This window comes from Dendrobates tinctorius, unplaced genomic scaffold (genome assembly GCF_039654945.1).
Source record: "Dendrobates tinctorius isolate UK_male_01 unplaced genomic scaffold, ASM3965494v1 ptg000143l, whole genome shotgun sequence".
NCBI classification, from domain to species: Eukaryota; Metazoa; Chordata; class Amphibia; order Anura; family Dendrobatidae; genus Dendrobates; species Dendrobates tinctorius.
In genome coordinates, this window is record NW_027361810.1 from 3,424,970 (window position 1) to 3,444,587 (window position 19,618).

The following is a 19,618-nucleotide window of genomic DNA, read 5'->3' on the forward strand; positions in this document are numbered from 1 at the left end:
CTAGTGGAAAGCGTCAGCAGGCTGTGTTGCAGATGATGTGTTTGGGCGACAGACACACCGCCGAGGTGCTGGCCGAGTACTTGAAGCGACAAACTGAGTCATGGCTGGGCAGTGTACATCTTGAGGCAGGCAAGGTAGTTAGTGATAACGGCCGTAATTTTGTGGCAGCCATAGCCCTTTCAAAACTCAGCCACATACCTTGCTTGGCTCACACCTTGAACCTGGTGGTGCAGTGCTTCCTCAAAAATTATCCGGAGTTAACAGCCCTGCTCCAGAAGGTGCGAAGACTGTGCGCGCACATCCGCCGGTCGCCTGTACACTCCGTTCGTATGCAGAAGCTGCAGCGATTGCTCCACCTTCCCAACCACCGCCTCATTATCGACATTGCAACAAGGTGGAACTCCACCCTGCACATGGTGGAGCGGCTGTGCGAGCAGAGGCAGGCCATAATGCATTTGTGGGAGGATACACAGCCAGGCACTTTGAGAGCAGACATGGAGTTGACAGGTGTGCAGTGGTCGAAGCTGAAAGACCTCTGTAAAGTCCTTCAGTGTTTTGAGGAATGCACACGGCTGGTAAGCGCAGACGACGCCATCCTAAGCATGAGCATCCCACTTATGCGTCTGCTCATGCAAACTTTGACGCACCTTAAGGAGCAGGCTTCTGCAGCCAATGTTGATGAGGAGGAAGAGGAGGAGGGAATCCTTGATGACATTCAGCCATTGTCTGCTCAGGGACCTCTCCTGGACGAGGTGGAGGAAGAAGAGGAGGAGGAGGAGGAGGATGATGGGGATGATTACTTAGGGGAGGAGGATGCATCTCGTGGGGCAAGTGAAAATGTTGGCGTGGCAAGGTCTGGTACAGGGTTTGTGCGTGACTGGAGGGATGTGGATTTGCCAGAAAGTGCTCCTCCAACCAGCACTCGCAGTGCATCATTGACACCGGGAACATTGGCCCACATGTCAGATTATGCTTTGCAGATCCTAAAAAGGGACCCACGCATTGCCAAAATGATGAACGATGACGACTACTGGTTGGCCAGCATCCTGGATCCACGCTATAAAGGCAAATTACAAAACATCATGCCACAGGAGAACCTTGACCTAATATTGGCTAATAAACAAGCAACTCTGGTAAATCGGTTGCTTGAGGCATTCCCAGCACACAGCAGCGGTGATGGTTCTCACACGAGCCGTACGGGCCGGGGTCAGCTTGGCAGAGGTGTTCGTGGTGCACACAGCAGAAGTGGCGTTGGAGACAGGGGTTTCATGACAATGTTGTGGACTGATTTTTCAAGTACCGCTCACACAACTGGTAATACTGCATCGATGGAAAGTGACAGGAGACAGCAGTTGTCAACTATGGTTACAAACTACTTTTCCTCCCATATCGATGTTCTCCCACACAGGTCATTCCCCTTTGACTATTGGGCCGCTAAACTGGACACCTGGCCTGAATTGGCACAATATGCCTTACAGGAGCTCGCTTGCCCAGCTGCAAGTGTGCTATCGGAAAGAGTCTTCAGTGCAGCTGGATCAATCCTGACAGAAAAAAGGACCCGTCTGTCAACCCAAAATGTGGATGATCTAACCTTCATTAAAATGAACCACGCATGGGTTTCCAAGGATTTTGTCCCACCTTCCCCTGATGACACATAGGGTGACAGAAAAATGGCTTGCTTTGGTCCACCTCTTCCTGGGACTTGACCTATTTCACCTTTTGCATCAGCTGAATGTCCAACATCAACAAATGCCACTTTCTAAAACTCCCTAACTGTGCTGCCTCCCCCCCCCATGGCCGGGGTCACCACCTAGCGCACGACACCGTGCGAGTGCCGTTGCCCTGGACAGGTGGGTAGGCCGACTCTTGGGCGCGGGCACTGGCACAGGGTCCCTCATAGTGCAATCAAGTGTCTCTGACAGTGGTGGTGCACACCCGCCGTCAGACACACCGCCGTACTATGAGGGGCCCAGTGCCAGTACCGACGCCCACGAGTGGGCCCCCCTTGCTTGGGCAGGGCCCCAGCATTTGCAATCTTTACCTCTCCCTGCTCCTCCGCTGTGTAGTCTGGGCCGTCAAATCCATACTGTGCCTGACACCGTTTGAGCCTGCCTCCTGATGTATAGACATATATTTTGAATGTGTACTCTATCCATACATGTTATCCGGGGGATACGGTACCCTTTCTCACCTTTGTGCAATCACGTGCAATCCATACTGGGCCTAACACCGTTTGAGCCTGCCTCCTGATGTATAGACATATATTTTGAATGTGTACACTATCGATACATGTTATCTGGGGATACGGTACCCTTTCTCACCTTTGTGCAATCACGTGCAATCCATACTGGGCCTAACACCGTTTGAGCCTGCCTCCTGATGTATAGACATATATTTTGAATGTGTACGCTATCCATACATGTTATCTGGGGATACGGTACCCTTTCTCACCTTTGTGCAATCCATACTGGGCCTAACACCGTCTGAGCCTGCCTCCTGATGTATAGACATATATTTTGAATGTGTACGCTATCCATACATGTTATCCGGGGATACGGTACCCTTTCTCACCTTTGTGCAATCACGTGCAATCCATACTGGGCCTAGCACCGTCTGTGCCTGCCTCCTGATGTATAGACATATATTTTGAATGTGTACGCTATCCATACATGTTATCTGGGGATACGGTACCCTTTCTTACCTTTGTGCAATCACGTGCAATCCATACTGGGCCTAACACCGTTTGAGCCTGCCTCCTGATGTATAGACATATATTTTGAATGTGTACGCTATCCATACATGTTATCTGGGGATACGGAACCCTTTCTCACCTTTGTGCAATCACGTGCAATCCATACTGGGCCTAACACCGTCTGAGCCTGCCTCCTGATGTATAGACATATATTTTGAAATTGTACGCTATCCATACATGTTATCTGGGGATACGGTACCCTTTCTCACCTTTGTGCAATCACGTGTAACCCATACTGGGCGTGAGAACGGCTGGCGAGCTGTTAAGCAAGCTACAGCACCTGTGGTTTGCACACGTAAGTTTTTCATTTTTTCAGGAATGACGGTTAGGCCTAATTCCGGAACTGCAGTTGACCTGCACTTACTGGGAAATCATTGTTCGCGGGTAATAATTGTAATCAGTGATCCCCATCACTAATGTTGTTCAGCGGGTTATCTGCACCTGTAAGCGACAAACGCTGGCCTTTTCAGTGTAGCGCACATGCAGCCACGGACATGTAAGGGCATGACACACCAGTTATTGGCCAATCTCATGTGCCAGAGCCTCACGTGTCCCTCTAGTAAGCCGGACTTGGACTGCGTTCGTTAACGGAATTAAGCTTGCAATGTGTGCATCTGTTCTGTAGCTGGCATGGTTGAGGTTTCCCAGGTGGAGTCGAATTTAACCGTAGGCTCCACTCCTGGTGGTGCCCTTCTAGACATTCCTTTAAGGTTCAGCTTTGCAACCATACTGCCCACGTAAAACAAACACTTTGCCTTCATGAACGCCGTTTGGAGGGTCATGACTCGTGGGAATAACGCCGCCCAATCAGTTAACCTGCTAGAGAGATCCTTCGTTGCTCCCAAGCATGACATCACACTCCCTAGGAGGAAGGTAATGCCACTGTGGCGACCGTACTCCTGGGGGCGACACAAGTGCACTGATGCCCAGCCACTGCTCGATGAATCTACTGGTACATTGACCCAGACCACTACATTCCCCTCGCACGCTACACGGCCTGAATCTGACCCTGATGAAACTCAGGTTACCCTTCCCATATACAGTTCCATCTTACACGGTGACAAAGAGGAAGCTGCAGATGAAAGTGCAGGTTCGGCCCACCCGCCATCAGACACACCACCGTACTATCAGGGGCCCTGTGCCAGTGCCGTCGCCAACGAGTGGGCCCCCCCTGCTTGCTCAGGATCACAGCACTTGCAAAGTTGAAATACTGTGCAGTGAGATGGAAGATGGGGACGACGAGGAGTCCAGACAAGTACAGGGATTCCCTAGCGAGGAGACTTATTTGATTGTTTTCAATGTTGGGACAGCAATTTTTGGGGAGCACTATACTCTGGAGAATGATAGATGGGGCCCACCATTCACTGGAACATTCCAAAGGTGGACATCAGACACTGGAGCAGCATTTACAGGGCCCATTATACACTAGAGCATTAGAAATGGGGCCCATTATGTTTGGAGCATTATTTGGGCCCATAAGACAGTGGAGCTTCATCCATGGGGACCAACATATACTGTAGCATTATGTGGAGCTCATCATATACTGTTTCAAACATTATATGGGACCAATGATTCTGTATGGAGAAATAGATGGGCCTCGTCATGAGATGTAAAAAGTGAAGTATTTTTCATTGTACTATACCGCTATTTCTCTGCCGTATCGGAGCATGATGAGTTGTGGTATGTGTTAAAGGGGCGCTCTTTCGCCCAGGGCACATGAAAACCTGGAGCCAGCCCTCCCCCCCCACAACTGTAGCCAAATAACCCCCATTTTTCAGTGCGTAACTTGTATTATGAAGTTAATTAAGGTTGACAAGCTTAAGTAAGAAGAATTGATGCTTTTGGCATTCAAATGGGCACTGTTGGTGTGTTTCCTGTCCTCCCCTCATTGCCGACTTTTATTCCCCATTGACTTACATTGGGTTTCGTGTTTTGGTACGACCCCGACTTTTCCCTATAATCGGACGATCTTGCTCGACCCGACTTTTGGAAAAGTCGGGTTTCACGAAACGAAACGCGACCCTAAAAAACCAAAAGTCGCTCAACTCTAGTAATAACCAGGGCATGTCCAACATCAACCCTGCAGGTAGACTGTCCAGAACAAAGCAACTTAGGTTTTCCACATGAGTAGCGCCCACTCTGAGCGAAAACAAGTCAGACATAAAGAGAATTCCCTCCTTAGTGAGGGGAGAGGAGTCAATGGCCACCACCTTGATCGGAACCTTGAGCCTAACTGTCCCTATCTTGCAGCGTGTGACCAATTGGGAGTCAATGAGATTAATCGATGATCCGCAGTCCACGAAAGCTGTAGAGGGAAAAGAACAACCGTCCACCAACAGTTCCACATTCAGTAACACTTTAGAAAACGAGGAAAAGGGTACCTAAGGGTCTGAGTAGTCTCCCCGCTGACTACCCAGACCTAGTCGTTTCCCGCCGACCGGGTCGAAGACGGGAAATCAGGACACTCCCATTTCCAATGTCCCGTTTTACCGCAATAAAAGCATAACTGTAAGGTACTCCTGGGGTGGACCCACTAGACCGTGGCAACGAACCTCCCGAGGGCGAGCTGACCAGGTGGACCACCCCCTATACAGGGAGTGTATGGGGCAGGCCCACGGGGAACTATCACCACGGTAGCCGGTACCCGGGAAAGTCAGAGCGGACAGACAGGTAGATCCAAAGAGCAGGCACTGGACAGACGACACGGCTCGGAGACACAGGAGAGACGGCACGTCTTGGCGAGACAGGAGGGATGGCAAGGCTTGAAGACACAGGAGGGACACGGACGAGAACCGAAGCCACAGAACCTAGGAGAGGAAGCACAAGAGGAACTAGGTAAATGCACGGGAAAAGGCAGGGGAGCGCTAGGAGAGCGGCCAGAGTCACTAGCAAGTACTAATGATAGTCAGGCATCGCCTCCAGAAGGAGGCGGCCTGATATAGGGAGAGCGAAGGCCTTCCAGGTCATGACCTCCAGCTGGAGGAGGAGACGCGCGTCCTCAGGTGGGGGAGAGCGCGCGCCCGGCCATAGCGAGGAGACGCACCCGCCGAGGAGGAGGAGCGGGAGCGCGCACCAGGGGGCCGGACAGAGGCGATCGTGGGCCGTGGACGGGAGGCCGGGAGAGACCGCGCCGAGACCCGCAGCGGCCGGTGTGGCAGAAAGGTGACCCCCGGAGAGCGGGTGAGCCGGGGCCGGAGGGAGGTAAGAGAGGAAGTCCGCGGCAGCCGCCGCGTGACAGTACCCCCCCCTTACGCGCCCTCCCCCGCAGACCGGACAAAAATTTAGCCAGGATTCGAGGAGCTTGGATATTCTCCTGGGGCTCCCAGGATCTCTCCTCAGGACCAAAGCCCTTCCAATCAACCAAAAAAAAGGTTTTCCCTTTTTGCTTTCTCATGGCCAAAATATCTCTCACCTCAAATACATCGTCTGCGGCGGCAGGCGGAGGTGAGTGAGGAGCTTCAGAAAGGAAACGATTGAAAATAACTGGCTTAAGCAAAGACACATGGAAAGCATTAGGGATGCGGAGAGAGGCGGGAAGACGCAATTTATAGGAGACATCATTAATACGGGACAAGACCTCAAAAGGTCCAATATAGCGGGGGCCCAGTTTGTGGGACGGGACTTTGAGGCGAATAAACTTGGAGGCTAGCCAAACTTTATCACCTGGGTGATATGGTGGGACATCCAGGCGCCTCTTGTCTGCGAATCCTTTTACCCTGTTACGCACCAACTCGAGAGCGGTCTTGGTCTCCTGCCAGATCCTGGAGAATTCGCCGGACAGAAGATCAGCCGCCGGTACACCCGAGGCGGGGGGAACTGGTAGGGGTACACCAGGATGTAGACCGTAGACGACAAAAAACGGGGATTTGCCAGAAGATTCACTGATGTGGTTATTATAGGAAAACTCAGCCCACGGGAGTAATTCAGACCAGTCGTTCTGGTGGATATTAGAAAAGTGCCGGAGGTAGTTCACCAAACTCTGATTCGTCCGTTCTGCCTGACCGTTGGACTGTGGATGATAAGATGAGGAGAAGTCAAGGGTGACATCCATCGGTTTGCATAGAGCTCTCCAGAAGCGAGAGGTGAATTGGACTCCTCTGTCCGAGACAATATGTTGGGGCAGTCCATGGAGACGAAAGATGTGCTGGACGAAAATCTTCGCCAAGGCGGAAGCCGATGGCAAGCCAGGCAAAGGGATGAAGTGGGCCATTTTAGAGAATCTATCTACTACCACTAAGACGACAGTACACTTGGCAGAGGAGGGTAGGTCCGTAATAAAGTCCATGGCAATGTGTTGCCAAGGCGACGAGGGTACTGGAAGTGGATGTAGAAGACCAGAAGGCAGCTGCCAAGGCACCTTGATTTTGGCACACGAGAGACAGGAGGCGACGAAATCCCGGACATCTTGGGAAAGGGTCGGCCACCAGTAATAGCGGGACACCAGAAGAAGTGTCTTTTTATGGCCGAGATGACCCGCCAGTTTAGAAGCATGGCCCCAGTGAAGGATTCGTCTTCGGTCCCTCTCAGAAACAAAAGTCTTACCAGGTGGGGTAGCGAGGAGAGAAAGCGGTGCCACGGTGATGAACCTGGATGGATCCAAAATATGTGCAGGTTCCTCCTCGACATCCGTGGAAAGAGAGGACCTGGACAAGGCGTCGGCTTTGAGGTTCTTGTTGCCTGGACGAAAATGCAGGTCAAAATCGAATCGGCCAAAGAACAGAGACCACCTGGCCTGCCGAGGGTTGAGTCTTTGTGCAGACCGCAGGTACGCCAGATTCTTATGGTCTGTGTAGATTGTGAAGGGATGTGCGGCGCCCTCCAACAAGTACCTCCACTCTTCTAGGGCTAACTTGATGGCAAGCAGTTCTCGGTCTCCGATGGAATAATTTCGCTCTGGGGTGGAGAAAGATTTTGAAAAGAAACCGCACGTAACGAGCCTGCCGGAGGAGGACCTCTGAGACAAAACAGCTCCGGCTCCCGTTGCGGATGCATCTACCTCAAGGACGAATGGTTTGTTGACCTCAGGGCGATGGAGTACGGGGGCCGTGGCAAAGGCACGTTTCAGAGATAGAAAGGCTTCTTCTGCTTCAGGGGTCCAGACGTGTGGGTTGGCTCCCTTACGGATCAAAGATGAGATAGCGCCAGTCAAAGAGGAGAAATGGGAGATGAACTGCCGGTAGTAGTTTGCGAAGCCGAGAAAACGCTGAATGGCTTTCACCCCTTGAGGACGTGGCCAGTTAAGCACGGCCGAAACCTTCTCAGGATCCATACGCAGACCAGAGTCGGAGATGATATAGCCCAGAAATGGAAGAGAGGACTGCTCAAAGGCACACTTCTCCAACTTGGCGTACAGACGATTCTCCCTCAAATGGAACAGCACGCGCCGGACATCTCTTCTATGAGTGGACAGATCAGGAGAAAAGACCAGGATATCGTCGAGGTACACAACCACGCAGGAATACAGAAGGTCTCGGAAGACGTCGTTCACAAATTCCTGAAAGACTGCGGGAGCGTTGCATAACCCAAAGGGCATGACGAGATACTCATAGTGTCCATCTCTGGTGTTGAAGGCGGTCTTCCACTCATCTCCAGAGCGAATACGGATGAGATTATAGGCTCCACGGAGATCCAATTTAGAAAAGATTCGTGCCCCACGTAGCCGGTCGAACAACTCGGGGATGAGAGGTAGCGGATATCTATTCTTAACGGTAATCTCGTTGAGACCACGATAGTCAATACAGGGGCGCAGGGACCCGTCTTTTTTCTTGACAAAAAAGAAGCCAGCTCCAGCAGGGGAAGAAGACTTTCGGATGAAGCCCCTAGCCAAATTCTCCTGTACATATTCGGTCATGGCCTGGGACTCGAGTGGACTCAACGGATAGATCCGCCCTCGGGGCGGAGTCGAGCCAGGAACAAGCTCGATGGGACAATCATATTGCCGGTGCGGAGGAAGGACCTCCGCTTCCTTTTTATCGAAGACGTCCGCGAAGGCCCAGTAAGCCGAAGGCAACTCCGCAGGGCCCGAGACAGGAGACGAGCATTTGAGGGGTCGTACTGGGCGGAGACATCTGGTTTGGCAGAAACGGCCCCAGCGAAGGATGTCTCCGGACCGCCAATCCAGAACAGGTTCATGCATCCGCAACCACGGAAGACCCAGAAGCACGGTGTGGGACAAAGACGGCAGCACGAAGAAGGTTATCTTTTCACGGTGCAAGACCCCGATCTGTAACTCCAGCTCTTCAGTGACCAGAGTAACGGCTTCGCGCAAGGGAGCACCGTCGACAGAGGCTAACTGCCGGGGAACCTCCAAGGACCTGACAGGTATCCCTAATCTCTTCACCGCCTCGAGTTGGATGAAGTTTCCCGCAGCCCCCGAATCAATATAGGCTAACTCCGAAAAACGTTTGGAGCCCAGGAAAAACACAACAGAAAGGGTCAAGGGTAGAGAGGTGTCAGTGACACCTAGGGAGGCCTCTCTTACCTGTCCTAGGCGGAGGAGTTTCCCGGCCTCACAGGACAGGAACGCAGGAGATGGGAGGCGCTGCCACAATAGAGACAAAGGCCATGAGCGAGTCAGTCCTGGCGGCGAAGCTCCGCGGGCCTTAGTCGGTCCACTTGCATGGGTTCAGGAGCTGCGGCTGCGGCGGAGGACCGTGAGCGTGGTGGGCTGTGTGTAGGAGGAGAAAAACGATTGGGCCTTCTCTCCCTGGCGATCTCGCGGGAACGCTCCCGGAAACGCAGATCAACTCGTGTTGCCAGCGAGATGAGGTCCTGCAAAGTCGAGGGTGTATCCCGGCCTGCCAGCTCGTCCTTGATTCGGGATGATAAGCCTCGCCAAAAAGCCCCAACCAGGGCCTCATTGTTCCACCCCAGCTCCAAGGATAACGTACGGAACTGGATGGCGTACTGTCCTACCGAGAGGGTACCCTGGCGAAGGCAGAACAAAGACTCGGTAGCAGAGACCAGGCGACCGGGCTCATCAAAGACCTTACGAAAGGTCTCCAAGAAAGTCGCGAGCTGGGAGACTATCGGGTCATCGCGTTCCCACAAGGGATTCACCCAGGCCAGTGCCTCACCCTCAAAGTGGGAAATCATAAAGGCCACTTTGGCCCGGTCGGAGGGATACTGTAGGGGAGCCAACTCGAAATGCAACTGGCACTGGTTGATGAACCCCCGACAGAGTTTGGGATCTCCGCTATAACGTGGGGGTTTGGCCAACCGGGGAGAGGAGTGTGGAACTGCCACAGGTGCCGGAACTGCGGCTGCCGCCTGTAGGGCTAGTAAGCGGTTATCTACAGAGGCAATGTAGTTCAAAATATGGGCCTGGGTGTCGCGCTGCTGGGCCAGTTCCTGCTGCAGGCCGGAGATCTGGGAGGCAATTCCCGGATCGGAGGTCTGCAAAGAGGAAAGTCGGGACTCCATCGATTTGAGGAACGACATGATCCTCGCCTGGTTCTCACGAAGGAACAAAAGTTCCTTTTGGGTCGGGGTCGAGGTACCAGCGGGATCCATGGCCTGACTATACTGTAAGGTACTCCTGGGGTGGACCCACTAGACCGTGGCAACGAACCTCCCGAGGGCGAGCTGACCAGGTGGACCACCCCCTATACAGGGAGTGTATGGGGCAGGCCCACGGGGAACTATCACCACGGTAGCCGGTACCCGGGAAAGTCAGAGCGGACAGACAGGTAGATCCAAAGAGCAGGCACTGGACAGACGACACGGCTCGGAGACACAGGAGAGATGGCACGTCTTGGCGAGACAGGAGGGATGGCAAGGCTTGAAGACACAGGAGGGACACGGACGAGAACCGAAGCCACAGAACCTAGGAGAGGAAGCACAAGAGGAACTAGGTAAATGCACGGGAAAAGGCAGGGGAGCGCTAGGAGAGCGGCCAGAGTCACTAGCAAGTACTAATGATAGTCAGGCATCGCCTCCAGAAGGAGGCGGCCTGATATAGGGAGAGCGAAGGCCTTCCAGGTCATGACCTCCAGCTGGAGGAGGAGACGCGCGTCCTCAGGTGGGGGAGAGCGCGCGCCCGGCCATAGCGAGGAGACGCACCCGCCGAGGAGGAGGAGCGGGAGCGCGCACCAGGGGGCTGGACAGAGGCGATCGTGGGCCGTGGACGGGAGGCCGGGAGAGACCGCGCCGAGACCCGCAGCGGCCGGTGTGGCAGAGAGGTGACCCCCGGAGAGCGGGTGAGCCGGGGCCGGAGGGAGGTAAGAGAGGAAGTCCGCGGCAGCCGCCGCGTGACAATAACTGCTTGTCCTTCCGGCGTTTCCTCTCCGTATCCTTCAGGGAGAGGGCGCCTACGTCCATGAGCTCAGGGGCAGTCTTTTTTCCACTGGGGAACAATGGAGTCTACACCTGCATCACCCCTCTGGCCCGCAGCCTGCGGTCCATCCGGACGGCCTGGGTCATGGCGTCCTCGAGAGAGTTAGGTGGGGGATGTAACACCAAGGCATCCTGCAGCCGCTTGGACAAGCCTCTGCAAAAGAGTCCTCAGAGTGCGGCGTCGTCCCAAGAAATCTCTGCGACCCAGCGGCGGAATTCAGTACAAAACCACTCAGCCGAGTGTTTCCCCTGACAGACACTCATCACCATGTCCACTGCCAATCGCACTCAGTCAGGCTCATCATAAATGTGCCCAAGGGCCTCAAAGAATGCATTCACCGACACTCTCTCAGGGGCAGTGGGAGGAAGGGAGAAAGCCCAAGCTTGTGGGGACCCTCTTAACAGAGACATAATGACCCCTACCTTCTGGTTTTCATCCCCAGAGGAACGTGGTCTGAAACTAAAAAAAAGTTTGCACCCCTCCATGAAGACCCTGAACTCCTTTTTGTTCCCAGAAAAAAAGTCAGGCAGTTTAACGGGTGGTTCCAGGGACACCAGAACAACATCCCTCGCCCCAGCCCCCAAAGACCCAGCACTGCCAGCAGATAAAGCCCCTCGCACTGTCTCAGAAATTTGCTGCTGAGAACGAGCCAGAGCGTGCTGCTCCAGAGATAAACCCTGAAACATCTGACTCAGATTTTTCATCTGGTCAGCCAGAGACTGTATGGGATCCATAACTCTCTGTACAAAAAAACCCCCCAAAACTTAATGGTCAGTTATAATGTCAGGGTCCTGTCAGCGCCGGCGTGCAGCCTCCACTGAGCAGGGACTCACCTGCACTGTAGGGGGGCCCGGGGTCAGGCACAGCCGGAAAGTACAGATACACAGGACCTGTGGACGCTGAAGTTTAGCAAACAGTGAATGACCTACGGTCATGTGACTGCAAGGGGGCAGGGCTTAGCGTCCTGCTTTCAGAAATGGCAGGACACTATACAGAAATACTCAGAGTCAGGCAAAACGGAGGTCATACACTGAGATATCAGTAAAGTACCAGGGATGAGACAGAGCGGATAGTCAGGGCCAAGCAGGGGTCAAAAACCAAACAGACATAGAAGGTATCAAGCAGAATCCAACAAGCAATATCCAGAGAACAGACCGAGTCATACACAGGGAATCAAGCAACCAGAACACAGCACAAACACACTCAGGGGTCACCACACAATGCCAAGGGCGAAAGTATAACTGACAGGGATGGGAGCATCCTTGGGCAATAAGAAGCTTTCCCAGAACCAATGACAGGCCACCATAATAAGTCCCAGGTGTGCAGGTAAGAGTCTGCACTGAGATCAAACCATTAACCCCAGAAGTGCCGGTCCACCAGCACTGGTATCATGACATCCAGGTGAAAAATAGTATCAAAGGTTTATTCTGCCAGTATAAGATATGGCCGAAATGTTGTATCTTATACTGGCAGAATGAACCTTTGATACGATTTTTCACCTGGATTGGATGCTGCTCATTTTTTCTCTTATGGATATTTTTGTTCATCTGGGTTCATGAACTTTGAGCTTGCATCCACTTTGTCCCTATTGTGCTGTCGGCTGTCTTTTTGCTGTACAGTCATGGCCAAAAGTTTAGAGAATGACACAAATATTAATTTTTACAAAGTCTACTGCTTCATTTTTTCTAATGGCAATTTGCATATACTCCAGAATGTTATAAAGAGTGATCAGCTTAACAGCAATTACTTGCAAAGTCAATATTTGCCTAGAAAATGAACTTTATCCCCCAAAACACATTTCAACATCATTGCAGCCCTGCCTTAAAAGGACCAGCTAACACCATTTCAGTGATTGCTCCATTAACACAGGTGTGGGTGTTGATGAGGACAGGGCTGGAGATCAATCTGTCATGATTAAGTAAGAATGACACCACTGGACACTTTAAAAGGTGGCTGGTGCTTGGCATCATTGTTTCTCTTCTGTTAACCATGGTTATCCCTAAAGAAACATGTGCAGTCATCATTGCACTGCACAAAAATGGCCTAACAGGGATGAGTATTGCAGCTAGAAAGATTGCACCTCAGTCAACAATCTATCGCATCATCAAGAACTTCAAGGAGAGAGGTTCCCTTGTTGCCAAAAAGGCTCCAGGGCGCCCAAGAAAGACCAGCAAGTGCCAGGACCGTCTCTTAAAAGTGTTTCATCTGCGGGATCGGGCTACCAGCAGTGCAGAGCTTGCTCAGGAATGGCAGCAGGCAGGTGTGAGTGCATCTGCACGCACTGTGAGGCGGAGACTCTTGGAGCAAGGCCTGGTCTCAAGGAGGGCAGCAAAGAAGCCACTTCTCTCCAGAAAAAACATCATCGACAGACTGATATTCTGCAAGAGGTACAGGGAGTGGACTGCTGAGGACTGGGGTAAAAGTCATTTTCTCTGATGAATCCCCTTTTCGATTGTTTGGGACATCTGGAAAACGGCTTATTCGGAGAAGACGAGGTGAGCGCTACCACCAGTCTTGTCTCATGCCAACTGTCAAGCATCCTGAAACCATTCATGTGTGGGGTTGCTTCTCAGCCAAGGGAATGGGCTCTCTCTCAGTCTTGCCTAAAAACACAGCCATGAATAAAGAATGGTACCAGAATGTCCTCCGAGAGCAACTTCTCCCAACCGTCCAAGAGCAGTTTGGCGATCAACAATGCCTTTTTCAACATGATGAAGCACCTTGCCATAAAGCAAAGGTGATAACTAAATGGCTCAGGGAACAAAACATAGAGAATTTGGGACCATGGCCTGGAAACTCCCCAGATCTTAATCCCATTGAGAACTTGTGGTCAATCATCAAGAGACGGGTGGACAAACAAAAACCTTATAATTCAGACAAAATAAAAGCATTGATTTTGCCAGAATGGACTGCTATCAGTCAGGATTTGATCCAGAAGATGATTGAGAGCATGCCAGGGAGAATTGCTGAGGTCCTGAAGAAGAAGGGTCAACACTGCAAATATTGACTTGCTGCATTAACTCATTCTAACTGTCAATATAACCTTTTGTTACTCATAATATGATTGCAATTATATTTCTGTATGTGATAAAAACATCTGACAAACACACATAAACCAGAGGGCAGCAGATCATGTGAAAATATAATATTTGTGTCATTCTCAAAACTTTTGGCCATGACTGTAAAACCAGAACTACCAGTCCTGGAAATTCAAGGTGAAGATGCTGCTCATAAGAGAAGGTATGTGGAAATATACTCAGGAAAAAGTGCCTCATCCATTACCAGATGATTGGCTAGAGAAGGATCAGAAAGCACAATCTCCCTCAGTGTAGATGATAATCAGACTGTGCATATATGCAAGTGTGCAACTGCAAAGAAGATGTGGGATGAGTTACAGAAAGTGCAGGAAAGGTCAAATCTCAGCAATAAGTTTTATCTCATGAGAAAGCTGTATCAGTCTAAGCCAAGTGATGGACAGAATATTCAGGACTATATAAGAAACATCCTAGAGATTGTGGGGCATCTCAGGGGTATTGGAGAAGAAATTAAAGATTTTCATGAAGTGGTCTTCCAGAAAGTTATGATACACTCCTGACTGCTCTAGATACACGGCCAGATGATGAGCTGACACTAGAGTATGTTAAAGGCAAATTTGTGGATGAATTCAAGAGAAAAATGCAGCATGTAAGCAGCAGCAATGAATCCAGAGCAGAAACAGCATTAAAAAGACAGGATTTCCCTAAATATAAGAGCAAGCTAAGAGAAACTCGTGAATGTTTTGTCTGTAAAAAGCCCAGCCACCTTAAAGAAGACTGCAGAATTTGGAAAGCAAGAATGTGTCAGCTTAAAAAGCAGAACAGTCATCAAAGGGTTAAAACAGCTGTAAAGGGAGATTCTGCATGTGTTGAAGCTGCATTTAATGACAGTACAGGCCCATCTGCAAAGCATATATGGTGTATAGATTCTGGTGTAAGCAGTCATATGACAAATAATAAGGATTCCTTCACTGACCTTAATGAAAGCAAGTCAGAAAAGGTCATCTTAGCTAATGGTCACTATATGACTTCAGAAGTGGTAGGAGACGGCTACCTCCACTGTCCAGTTTCCTCAGCACAAAGCAGAAAAAGCCCAATAAAGGATGTTCTCTATGTTCCCAGCCTTGAAAGCAATCTTCTGTCAATAAAGAAACTCTTGCAAAAGGGAATGTAGCTACTTTTAAAGATAACAGCTGCATCATCTCAAAGAAGGGTCATACTCTTGCAGAAGGAAAAATCCAAGATGAACTTTATCAGTTAAAATGCAAAGAAAGAGTGTACAGTGCTAGACAAGATCTACATAAGAACTGTATCCATGTATGGCACAGACGTCTTGGGCACAGAGACCCAGAAGCAGTAAGGAAGCTAGCTCTACATGCAAATGGTATCGAAATCAACCAGTGTAGTCAAATGATGAAGTGCACTAGCTGTCTGAAAGGGAAAATGTCCAGAAAATCGTTTCCTAAAATAAGCACCACTAGATCTGCACAGCCTCTGGATCTGATACATACAGATGTATGCGGTTCAATGAGTGTTCAAACTCCCAGCAAGAAGAGATATTTTCTCACATTTATTGATGACTGCTTCAGATATACAATAAAACAGAAATCTTGGCACTCAACTTTGAATATCTTTTTAAGAGCTTTTTATTATAGCTGTTCTGTCTACAACATTTAATTTATAATCCTTCATTATCTGCTTGTTAATGTTTACAGTGTTTTCCGGCTCCATCTAGTGACCAAAGTCATAACCGCAGTATTATTGTGTGTCTTACTTTCTCTTTCTATTTCCCTCCGTTTACAGTGCATTCTGGTAAGGTTGCAATGCACCCTGGTAGCCTTTTGCAAAGGATTATGGTTAGTTCAGCCCCCATTTTCCCTCCAGTCCACCATTTTCTCTCTGCTTGTATTCAGGAAGCATCTCATTTCTCTTCTCCCCTTGTGACAGCATCACTGGTATGTATTTATGTTTCCTGTATCCAATTCCTGTCTCATACTAGCCTGCTTAGTTAGTTCTCCCCTGGTTAGCTATTAGTGCAGATGATGTATTATGTATATATCAATCCCTGATGAACCCAGCCAGTACTGATTGTATGCATATATGTTTTTGTTTGTAGTTTCACCACATCAATATACCATCACGTTCAATAAAGCACAGATTCAACCTACAGTCTCCTTATTGGACCCCGGTATAGCGGTTTAGCTGCCTGTATAGCTACGTGAAGTCTGCTTCATTTAGTGAGGACAGAACAATAGCAGTCTGAAAACGTTTCGGTCTCATATAGACCTTCATCAGTTCGATTGCTTGATACAGGAGAAAAATAGGCAATTATGCGAGATTAAAGTAGTGGGCTCCTGCATTAACTCAATATCAGTTTTGCTTGGTTCAAGGTTATCATATAAGCGCATATGTGGCTGTATTAGGCTAGTTTCACACTAGCGTTTATGAGCGCAGCGACGGCCAGCGCACGGCCGCCGCTAAGCCCCGCCCGCTGCCGTGCCCCTGCCGGTAGCTCCGCCCACCGGCGCATGATGCTACATGCGCCCTGCGTCCCCTATCTTTATCACAGGGGGCGCAGGCCGTGCGCAGTATGCGTTTGGCGGCGCATGCGCCTTTTTGACGGTGCGCCGACGCAACCAAACTGCAGCAGGTTGTGTTTGGCGCAGGTCGGCACACCGTCAAAAGGACGCATGCGCCGCCAAACGCATACTGCGCACGGCCTGCGCCCCCTGTGATAAAGATAGGGGACGCAGGGCGCATGCAGTCATGCGCCGGTGGGTGGAGCTACCGGCGGGGGCGTGGCAGGGGGCGGGGCTTAGCGGCGGCCGTGCGCAGGCTGTCGCTGCGCTCATAAACGCTAGTGTGAAACTAGCCTTAGCTCAGTATCTGCTTAGTCTGGTTCAGGGCTGCAGTGTAAGCACAAATGTGACTGAGTCTGTTCAATATATGTTAAGCCTGGTACAGGGCTGTGATATAGGCACAGGAATGGCTATAATTGGTATACGTTATGGTCCTATTGCTAAAAAACAAAAAACAAATCTGAACTGAGAAAAGTAAGTTAATGTGTATGCACAATGTAAGTGCATATTAACACATGACCATTAACCAGAGAAAACAAAAAGCAAAAAACACAAATATCCTGAACTAAAAGTAAAAAATATACTGCAAATAATGCATAAAGGTAATAATAATAATAATAATAAGGGTATTTAGTAAACATAATTTTGATCAAAATAATATACAAGCCATCCCGCCACGTCACGGCAACCCTTGTTGCCGTGACGTGGCGGGATGGCTTGTATATTATTTTGATCAAAATTATGTTTACTAAATACCCTTATTATTATTATTATTATTATTATTATTACCTTTATGCATTATTTGCAGTATATTTTTTACTTTTAGTTCAGGATATTTGTGTTTTTTGCTTTTGGTTTTCTCTGGTCCTATTGCTGCAGTGGTGGTCAGGGGCTAGAGTATGCCATAAGGACGCGGTATCCGCCGCTTGTCATATCCGATGAGTGAAACTCGATCCAACACCCCGAAGCGCAGGCCCATCTTCAGCGACGTTCCGTCCCTGGGTCCGTCAAACTGATACCAAGAAGGAGAGGGTCCCTTCCCATCCCCCGGGCAGGCAGCGTGGATAGCGGGGGTGATTGAAGGAAAGAAGGAGAGAGAGATCTGGGCGGAGCTGTGATGACGAGGAGGGGGCGCAATGGCCGGACGATGGACTATCGGCCTGCAGGTGCATACCAATCCATCTTGCTGGTATGGCTTTATCCGCTAGGCCTACACGGACAATAAGGTCTATGTAAACCCTATGTAAATTCTAGAGGCCCCTGGGGGGAGGAGACCGTGTCACCCTCTTCAATGAGGATGGACCTTGGGGGGTACTTTGCTGTTGCGGTCGCCCTGTTGCTTCCGGAGGATGACCCGGAACTGTATGAGCGCCAGGAACGGGCGCAGCCATCCTCACGTTCCCTGCCTGATGCCCGGCCGGGCTCTGCATCCCCCTCTTGCTGACACTAGGGGACGTGACACCTGCACACAGTCCGCTGTAGGACAGAGTGGTACGGGACGTGTACCACCGGGACAGTGACTGATGAGGAGCACTTGAAAAATAAAAAAGAGAGAGAGAGGTGGAGAGACAGACCCCAAAAGACTGCAGAGAAAGGTGGTCCTACAAAGTACTGGCTCATGAGGGCTGAACACAAATGCACCTCACAATGTTCAGATTTATATTTTTAAAACAATTAGAAACCCTGTATCATTTCCTTTACACGTCACAGACACTTGCTACTTTGTGTTTGTATCACAGAAAATCCAAATAAAATACATTTAAGTTTGCGGATGTAATATGAAAAAAAAAAATTGGAAAAGTTCACTGGGTTTGAAGAGTTTTTCAAGGCACTGCGTAGCTGTATACATAGTGGCACACTTGTACATGCTGAGCACTGACCGTGCTGATTCCGTACATGTTGCAGTAATTGTTTTCCAGCTCGGTATGATGTACGTTCCTACACACTGGTACAAAAGACGTTGTTGGTGAAAATCTCTGCAGCCCTGGAGGAGACACTTTTAGTTTCTGCTGAGTGAGTGGCAGTTCATGGCCGCAGTGATATTTGTGCTGGCAGGTTTCCCAGCGCTCGCACCTGACTCTAATACACAGAGTAATATGAAGCCTGGCACAAGGCGGCTGCTCAGGTCTGGGATGACTTTGCTGCCACCGTTGAAATGATTCTAGAAGTGTCATCATTACCCTGCTGCCCCATGTGCCGTCCACCTATGTCATCGCTATTCTTCAGCCCCATGTGCCGTTTATCTATGTCATTGTTACTCCTCGGCCCCATGTGGCGTCCACCTATGTCATTGTTACTCCGCAGCCCCATGTGCTGTCCACCTATGTCATCGCTACTCCGCAGCCCCATGTGCCATTCACCTATGTCATCGTTACTCCGCAGCCCATGTGCCGTTCACCTATGTCATCGTTACTCCGCAGCCCTATGTGCCGTCTACCTATGTCATCACTACTCCGCAGCCCCATGTGCTGTTCAACTATGTCATCATTACTCCGCAGCCCCATGTGCCGTTCACCTATGTCATCGTTACTCTGCAGCCCCATGTGCCGTTCACCTATGTCATCATTACTCCGCAGCCCTATGTGCCGTCCACCTATGTCATCGTTACTCCGCAGCCTCATGTGCCGTCCACCTATGTCATTTTTACTCCTCGGCCCCATGTGCCGTCCACCTATGTCTTCGTTACTCCGCAGCCTCATGTGCCGTCCACCTATGTCATCGTTACTCCGCAGCCCCATGTGCCGTCCACGTATGTCATCGTTACTCCGCAGCCTCATGTGCCATCCACCTATGTCATCGTTACTCCGCAGCCCCATGTGCCATCCACCTATGTCATCGTTACTCCGCAGCCTCATGTGCCGTCCACCTATGTCATCGTTACTCCGCAGCCTCATGTGCCGTCCACCTATGTCATCGT

At 50.3% G+C, this 19,618-nt stretch overlaps 1 pseudogene; it reads right to left on the minus strand.

Annotated features, from left to right (window-relative positions):
- Positions 1-19,050, minus strand: part of LOC141049118 (uncharacterized) — a 61,536-nt pseudogene extending 42,486 nt beyond the window's left edge.
- Positions 19,051-19,618: the final 568 nt, after the last annotated feature.